This window comes from Pantherophis guttatus, chromosome 2, assembly GCF_059756535.1.
Source record: "Pantherophis guttatus breed Tessera chromosome 2, ASM5975653v1, whole genome shotgun sequence".
Classification (NCBI taxonomy): domain Eukaryota; kingdom Metazoa; phylum Chordata; class Lepidosauria; order Squamata; family Colubridae; genus Pantherophis; species Pantherophis guttatus.
The window spans coordinates 26,614,758-26,624,041 of record NC_142064.1 but is presented as its reverse complement, the minus strand read 5'-3'; the positions used below and the strand labels follow the sequence as shown (position 1 = coordinate 26,624,041).

General features: G+C 40.1%; 1 long non-coding RNA gene across 1 annotated transcript; it reads right to left on the bottom strand.

Annotated features, from left to right (window-relative positions):
- Positions 1–1,606: 1,606 nt before the first annotated feature.
- On the bottom strand, positions 1,607–4,316 carry LOC148115054 (uncharacterized). The gene is made up of 2 exons (XR_015731877.1): positions 4,246–4,316; positions 1,607–1,913 (listed from the first exon to the last, which is right to left on the bottom strand). It is a non-coding gene; the product is annotated as an uncharacterized LOC148115054 (long non-coding RNA).
- Between the last annotated feature and the right edge of the window lie 4,968 nt (positions 4,317–9,284).

The window sequence follows — 9,284 nt, the reverse complement described above, 5'->3', positions numbered from 1 at the left end:
TTGCTTGTTGTTGACATTATTCTAATTTCAAATGGACAAGAAACCCAGACTCTTTGCAATGATGCATGAATTACAAAAATGACCATAGAATTACTACATATTGAAAGAAGCTATTTGCATTAGATAATAAATTGTCTACAAAAAAGCATCCTTAGCTGCAAGAAAGGCAGAGGTAGAATTTCTGCAAGAGCCACAAAAGTGGTTTTAATGAATCTCATGTCCTCATATATCAATTAAAATAATATATGAAACATTGATTTAATCAAACCAATCCTTTTTCAGCTGCTTTCCTGCCAAAGTGAGACTTTCTTTTGCTCCCAATGGGAGGGAGGAGAGATAGCTTCTGTTGTGCTTTAATAACACTCTGTGAAGGCCTGTTTTGTATATTTTGTATATGGAATACAATTGATCTAGACTCATCTCTGAAATATTCCAGAGTTCGCTCAATGTGGATGAGTACTGATCAGCCTTGTTGAATGTTACCAAGGTCCCCAAATAAGTAGTTTCTCAGTTTTACATCAATCTATAAATAATACTAGCCACTTTTAATTGATTGACTTGCAATACAAAGTTCCACTAGCATTAGGATGATCAGATCCGGGCTCCAAAACTTTGGCCAATCCTTCCGAGAGTAAGAAAAACAATGACTATCATCTTTTCGTTGCTCTCTGATGGTGGCCTGGATTTTTGCAATCCAGATATTGCAGTTCCATGCAAGGGTTTTGTGGGAATCTCAACATTTATTTAGAATATGGAATAACAGAGTTGGAAGGGACCTTGGGAGGTCTTCTAATCCAACCCCCTGCTTAGGCAGAAAACCCTACACCATTTCAGACAAATAGTTATCCAACATCATCTTAAAAACTTCCAGTGTTGGTCCACTCACAACTTCTGGAAGCAAATTGTTCCACTGATTTATTGTTCTGTCAGGAAATTTCTCCTTAGTTCTAAGTTGCTTCTCTCCTTAATTAGTTTCCACCCATTGCTTCTTGTCCTGCCCTCAGGTGCTTTGGAGAATAGCTTGACTCTCTCTTCTTTGTGGCAGCCCCTGAGATATTGGAACACTGCTATCATGTCACCCCTAGTCCTTCTTTTCATCAAACTAGACATACCCAGTTCCTGCAACCATTCTTCCTATGTTTTCGCCTCCAGTCCCCTAATCATTTTTTGCTCTTCTCTGCACTCTTTCTAGAGTCTCCACATCTTTTTTACATCGTCACATACATCATCATCATATACATTTACACAGTCTCCAACTTATGTTATAATGTATCTGGAATTTTATGATTACCTATTGGGGTGCAGGGGTAGGTATATAGCTAAAGGCATCCAATTTGGATTAAAAGTCCTCAGGAGGGGTAGGGGGAAAAGAAGTTTCAAAAGACCAATATTTAAAGGGTGTTGATTTATGTAAATCAATAATTTATGAACTTGTTCTTGTTTTCTCCTGTCAGCCAGATGCTTCTGGGTTTCCACTGCCAGGCGATGTCAGCTGTGAAGCCTAATAGCCTTGTGCTGCACGCAGAAATAAGAACATAAATATTTTAAAAATCTTGCTACAGGAAGTAAGGAGAATGGAGTTGGGAAGGGAAACGGAAAGCAGGGAGAGATTTTACTGCTGTATTCCGAGTCTAGTGCAGGTTTACATATTTTATGGCTCAGCGTTATCTATCATGGAGGCAGGGACACCTCTTTAGTCTTTTTTTTTTAAAAGCAACCCTCCTAACAAGGCTGACACATTGAAGGCTTTTCATGCAATTTGTTGAAGACATCTGGTGAAGCTTTCTAGAAGATGAACACCCGACAGAATGTTCCTCTGGTATCAGTTGGCATGGCAACCAGCACAAGACTATTCAATATCAGCAGGTTTTCAAAGGTTAAGGCCTAGTTGAACATCCATTTGGACTCCTATCCTGCAAAAAAAAAAAAAAATTATTATTATTATTTTTTGAAGCTGGTACTATCCTTCAGGATTGAGACTGAATGGGTACTTACAAAAGTGGCCCTATTCAGTGTGGCTTTGTTTTGCTTTTTAAACAGGAGAGGTAATGAGGAAGTCAATAGGGGGGAACAAAATGGCTATCACTTTACTGAAAGAAGAATCATTAGAACATCTGTCAGTGCAATGTAAGAGAAGAAAATATGTTATTATCAAACTTTAATATGTTAATTACTACAAGGCACCGGTGGGCAAATTATACAACATCATTATGTATTATTAAATATGCAAAAAATAACAGTTTTCAACTCTCTCTTTCTTTTATTCCTTCCAGCAATCATTTAGTAAAATATTCCTATTTTATTGTATCATCTCTCTTTCACTTAGCGCATCGTATATTCTTTTATATTTGTTCTAAATTATGAATATATTCTTGTTCTAATAACAAGGGAATGGAAAGGATAGCATTAAATCCATAAGAAACAGATTCTAACTTCAAATTTATTATTTTTGCTAAAATGACATTCATAAAAAAATGATAATAGTGTTGAACATGCAAATAAATATAGATTCTCAGGCTGTCATGCTCTATATTGGCCATGATCATGAGAACGCATGTTTCTCTAAAATTATGACAGAGAAACTGAAATTCTTTAAAAAGTAAAGATAAATTATGTGATATGCATAATTAAATGTATGTCTGCATATCTGAAATGCCAACTGTGGCTTCCATGCCTATTGCAAATAAACTAATCAATCAGATGCACTGAAGATAAGTAAGAATTTTCTTTCATTTGTACTGCAGTACTGACTTCCTAAACCTCCATACATATCTGTGAGCCTGTTTTTTTCTAGTTCAGAATACACACACACACATAGTATGTGTATACGTATAGAATATATATGTGTGTGTGCATATACATATAGAATATATTGTGTGTGTGTGTGTGTGTGTGTGTGTGTGTGTATTTGTTTTCATAGATTTTCACGGGTAGAGGTATGCAAGTTTTGGTGTATTTGGATCTTTTCCCATGTAAGATTGAGAGTAGAGCCTTGATGTACAGTGGTCTAAGCAACCTGTTATTAACACAGCTGCCTGCAATTTACTGCTGGTTCGAATCTCTCCAAGGCTCAAGGTTGACTCAGCCTTCCATCCTTTCTAAGGTAGGTGAAATGAGAACCCAGTTTGTGGGGGCAATAAGCTGACTTTGTATAAATATACAAAAGTATGAAGGCTATTGCTTAACGCATTGTAAGCCGCCCTGAGTCTCCGGAGAAGGGCGGCATATAAATCAAATTTTAAAAAAAAGAGTATCTTGGCAATGTTTCGACGAGGTCCCACTTGTCATCTTCAGGCTGGTGTCTTCGTGCTTGTGCAAGGAAAGCATGATCGGAGCTGCCGTCTCTCTATAAATACTGGTGGGGAGGTGTAATCTGCAAATATCTACTCCATCAACCAATCAAGATGTAACAACACAGGCAACCAATCCACTCACAGCAACAAAGCCAGCACCCCATACCTCCCCACCAGTATTTATAGAGGGACAGCAGATCCGATCACGCTTTCCTCGCACAAGCACGAAAGCCGAAGACACCAGCCTGAAGATGATGAGTGGGACCTCGTCAAAACGTCGCCAAGATACTCTCAATCTTACACGGGAAAAGACCCAAATACACCAAAATTTGCATACACACACACTTTTTATATATACACTTTTTCATGACATCTTTTTTGTGCTTTTAAGAACACAAAAAAGATGTCATGAAAAAGTGTGTGTGTATGTCTCTGACCTTGGTTATTCTTTGCAGGTTTTTTCATTACCCATCTAGGTATCATCTTTAGTGTTAGAGGGGAATGGGCTTTGTTCTCTATTTATATACAGTGGCTTTGTCCTCTCAGTGTTGCAGGGAGTGGGGGGAATTGTTGTTTTCTCCTTGGAGAAAAGGAGAAAACCAAGAAGAAAATAAGGAGGAAAACAGTACCAAAACTGCATACAGGAAACAATGCCAAGGTAATACCAACATCCTCACCAACATTGGCAGGGCATAATATTCTACATCAACAGGGAGCATATACTCACTAGCATTAGCACTCATGATGCTACCTAGCTGGGTAATGGAATATCTGCAAGAAAACAACCAAGCTCAGAGAATACCAAGGACTCCATTAGCTATGTCAGTGTGTTGCAAAGAATCATGTGATAATGTACAGACTTCAATATTCTACTACTTTACCTATTTCACCAATAGTATTCATTTTTGACAGGGTGTATTTTGATCCATGATGCTTTGCAGAAATTACTCACATATCCCAAGTACCCATGGATATCAGGGAATAAAACTGGACCTCTGGATTGCTGTCACTTCACTGCTGCCTCCAGAGCAACTGTATGTTTATCACAGACATCTGCAAAAGATGCTTTCAGTCAGCTATGCATGCATCACACAAGCAGGAACTTTCTAAATATCTATGCTTAAAATATAGCCATGGTGAGCAAGGGTCAAATATGCAATAAATATATGTAACTACCATTGGTCACTTGCTTCTATTATGATATATGTTAAAAGCAGGGGTGAAATCCAGCAAGTTCTGACAGGTTCTAGAGAACCGGTAGTGGAAATTTTGAGTAGTTTGGAGAACCAGTAACGGAAATTTTGAGTAGTTCGGAGAACTGGCAAATACCACCTCTGGCTGGCTCCAGAGTGGGGTGGGAATGGAGATTTTGCAGTATCCTTCCCCTGCCACACCCACCAGGCCCACCAAGCCACACAATGCCCACCAAGCCACGCCCACAGAACCAGTAGTAAAAAAATTTGGATTTCACCACTGGTCAAAAGCATTTTGATATTTATGAATCCATGCTTTGAATGTGTTTCTCCTGCTTGTTTCTCCTGCTTTTGCTCTTCATTGAAAGTTTAAGTAACTATTGAAAGAACTAAAAATCTAGACCTTCATTAATAGATTTTTATTTTTATTTTTTTCTGATGCATCAGAAGTTGCCTGCTTACTTTTAAATTTGTATGTTCGGTTTTCACAGGGACAACCTTTATTTTTAAAGTTCATGCTTAAGTCTTTTTAAATGTTTTAGCAAAACCATCATGGCAAACTGGCCAAACTTTTCAATCGGCCTGGATTATTGCATATGGACTATAAAACCAGATTAGCTTTGGTGGCATTTTACTAAGCCATCTTGGCAGCACTGAGGAACCTGGTCCTAATTAAAAGCCCCCTCTCATCCTTCACAAAGGTGTCTTTGAACACTTGTTCAGAAGCAAGGAAAACTGAAGGCAGAGCTTCAAATAAAAGATACGCACAAATGGGAGAGAGGTTTGAGGGCAGCTGGATATTTGCATGCCATTTTTCCTGCAACAGTTTCCAGGAGCAAAGAAACATGTTATTCCTTAAAGTGAGCAGCTGCTTCTTTCTTTGGCAGCAAATCCCGTTGTGAAGCAGAAAGAGCAAACAGATTGGCAGGTGCGCTTGCAATTCTCTTTCTTGTACTCATATGTCATCTCTGGATTGGAGATGATGTTGCAGGGGTGAGTTGTGGCGGGGGAGGAAGGAAGAAAGAGCACATGACAATCTTGAATGGACTCTTTCCTGTATTTATTTTTTATTTATTTTATTAAATTTTTATACCACCCTTCTCCCAAAGGACTCAGGGCAGTGTACAGCCAAAAATAAAACCCACAACTATATGAAAGTTAAAAGACAATTTAAAAATATTAAATAATTTGGCCAAAAGAGCTAAAATAGAAACCACCCATTAAAATAGCATTTAGGCCAGCTCTGCTTGGTGAAACAATAGCGTTTTGAGGGCGCGGCGAAAGGTGCGAAGGTTGGGGATCCTACGAATCTCCAGGGGCAGCTCATTCCAGAGGGCAGGTGCCCCCACAGAGAAGGGTCTGGGGGTCGCCAGTGGACATTGTTTGACCGACGGCACCCTGAGGAGTCCCTCTCTGTGGGAGCGTATCGGTCGATGGGAGGCTATCGGTGGCAGAAGGCCGTCTCGTAAGTACCCAGGTTCTAAGCCATGGAGCGCTTTATAGATGGCGACCAACACCTTGAATCGCACCCAGAAGACCACCGGGAGCCAGTGCAGTTTGCGCAGGAGCGGTCTTACATGGGAGTGTCGAATCACTCCCATAATCACCCGCGCGGCTGCATTCTGGACCAGCTGGAGCCTCTGGGTGCTCTTCAAGGGAAGCCCCATGTAGAGAGTGTTACAGTAGTCCAGACGGTATCCTCTCCACTAGTGCAGGCTGGGATGGATAGGAACCGTAGTCTAACAAATTTGGACACCGATCAGATATAAAAGGATTGTCAGAGTGTTTACAGTGTGACTACTATTTTGAGACCACCCAGGAGCAAAATACAGTACACAGAGGTTTGTCTTACAAACAATGGTTTTATACAAGATTTCTATAGACAAACATACACATGATAGGCACATACCAGACAAGCAATCAGTCTTCTTCAACTCTACACAGAGAACTACAATGCAGATACGCGAGGAGAGAGAGTGATACGCGAGGAGAGAGAGAGATGCCCTCTAATTGCCTCCCTTATATAGACAGCTTCTTAAAGGGCAACAACCCTGCTGACTCATCCTCAGTCTTAAAGGGGCTGGTTAGCTTTAAATCTTCATTACCTGATAAGGATGATTTAATGCGCCTTTAATTTAGGAAAAACCAAGTCTATTCCTGTTCCATGTCTGCTTCTCATAGATCCAGTTAGAAGACTACTAGACAACCTGAGACCCACTGAGTCATCCTTTTAGAAATATTTCCTTACCTAAACACAGAAACAAAATGACCATGGGCAGGCAAAAAAGCAGTGGGAGCAGGAACAACTTCTAACTTCTTGCTAGCTTCCCCATTAATGTGTGTGGAAACCTGGCAGGAAGCATCAGAAATGACTCCTCCTTTTTGGCTGGCCTCCTGCTGCTTTCCTAAGGTGTGTGGGGGGGTGAGGACAAAGGGAGCCAAGGAACTCAAGGAAAACTGCACCCCATTCCAGCATGTCCCCAAGGGGTCCCTTGTTCCAAGGAGGAAGACAGATCATCAGTGGTGAAATCCAATTTATTTTACTACCGGTTCTGTGGGTGTGACTTGGTGGGTGTGGTGTGGCTTGATGGGCATGGCTTGGTGGGTGTGGCAGGGGAAGGATTCTGCAAAATCTCCATTCCCACCCCACTCTGGGGCCAGCCACAGGTGTTATTTGCCAGTTCTCCGAACTACTCAAAATTTCCGCTACTGGTTCTCCAGAACATGTCAGAACCTGCTGGATTTCACCCCTGCAGCTCATCCATCAACTTTACCAGTAGGCATTCAAATATTGCCTTATCATTTTTTACCAACTTGACTTTAAAAAACAAAACAAAACCCTACACAATAGTAATGTGGTTGTATTACTATTCAAAGAAAAGAAAATGAGGCTTATAAAGCATTCATAGTTTAGATATGGACTGTTTTTCTGAATGCAAAACCACTAAAATATCTTTTCTTCCTCCATACTATTGACATGTGTTCCCTGGGATATTTCCTAAATGGTATTAGCTATCGTGAGACTATACTTAACATTTTGGGGAAATGAACAGCTAGGTGGTAGCCCAATGCACATAATCCAACCATGTCATATACATGGATAATCTAAAATATTATTGGTCTTTTCAGATATTTTCATTTACTTATTTTTATTTATAAAATTTATTGGCCACCCATCTTTCCATAAGGTAACTCTGGGAGGCTTACAGTTACACCTACGCTTAAAACATGAAAAGTGAAAAACAAACATTAAAACCAAAGATGGGGAGGGTGGGGGTGGAGTGGGGGTGAGGTGAGACCTGTTATCACCTCCATTGAGCTGTTCCCCCACTGGGGCTCCAGAACCTGTCAGAACCTGCTGGATTTTAACCCTGGTATGGTCCAGTTGTAGCAGTGGGATTCAGCCAGTTCGCACCACTTCGGGAGAACCAGTTGTTAACTTTCTGAGCAGTTTGGCAAACTGGTTGTTAGAAGAAATCATTAGGGCAGAGAACCAGTTGTTAAATTACTTGAATCCCACCACTGTCCAATTCCAGTGGGACAAGATGGTCCCTCAAATAACTTGAACCCATGCCACAAAAGGCTTTAAAGGTGATTACCAATACCTTGAATTGCATCCAGAAGCAGACTGGTAACTAATGCAGCTTGCTGAGCAGTGGTAATAGTGGCCATTCTTGGGGCCCTAAAACTTCACTTTGCACCAACTGTTCTGAATGCTCCTCAAGGGTAGATATTCTCTCTTTTTTGTTTTGTTTTAAACTATGTTGAGATCATTTGTTGGTTTTCACAACATTTTGTATGTATCCTATTTGAAATTGGATTGATTAAGGTAAAGGTAATGGTAAAGGTTCCCATCGCACATATGTGCTAGTTGTTCCCGGCTCTAGGGGGCGGTGCTCATCTCCATTTCAAAGCTGAAGAGCTAGTGCTGTCCAAAGACTTCTCCATGGTCATATAGCCAGCATGACTAAACACCAAAGGCACAGGGAATGCTGTTACCTTTCCACCAAAGGTAGTCCCTATTTTTCCACTTGCTTTTTTTACGTGCTTTCAAACTGCTAGGCTGGCAGAAGCTGGGACAAGTAACGGGAGCTCACTCCATTACACGGCAGTAGGGATTCAAACGGCTGAACTGCCGACCTTTCGATCAACAAGCTCAGCATCTTAGCCACTGAGCCACTGCATCCCCTAGGATTGATTAGACTTGATTAAATACTGGCAATTACAGTTACAAGGAAGGCCAAAGAAATTTAGGAGCCTTTAAACATCATTATAATAAACATGTATAAACATCATTAATAACTGAATGACCATTATAAAAGGCATTTAAATTTAGAAGCCAAGCATCTGATCTCGTCCCCCAATAACCTTGTGTTTATATTAGTTGTGACTAAACAAAGTAGGCAGGTATAGAATGAGTAGAATAACTGATCAAATTTACTGTAGACTCTCATACAATTCATTCGTTCATAGGCAACTGCCCTCCCATAACTCAAAACCCTGCTTTCTTTTTTAATTAACCAATATCAAACTCCCTGTGATCCTCTCTTTCAATATCGTACTAGCATTCACACTTTCAGAGCCTTGTTATTCTTTCATAATAACAAAACCTGTTTTAACATCTTCTCCTGCAAGGTCAGTTATATATTCCTTTTGTTTGCTGGCATGATTTAAACACAAATCTAGTGCCTGTTGATAATTTATGCTATTTTTTTTTACATTAACTTCTCCTGAGAGAAGCTGAATTTATTTTTATGAGCTTTACTCTTTCTACATTCACATACTATGCAATACACTA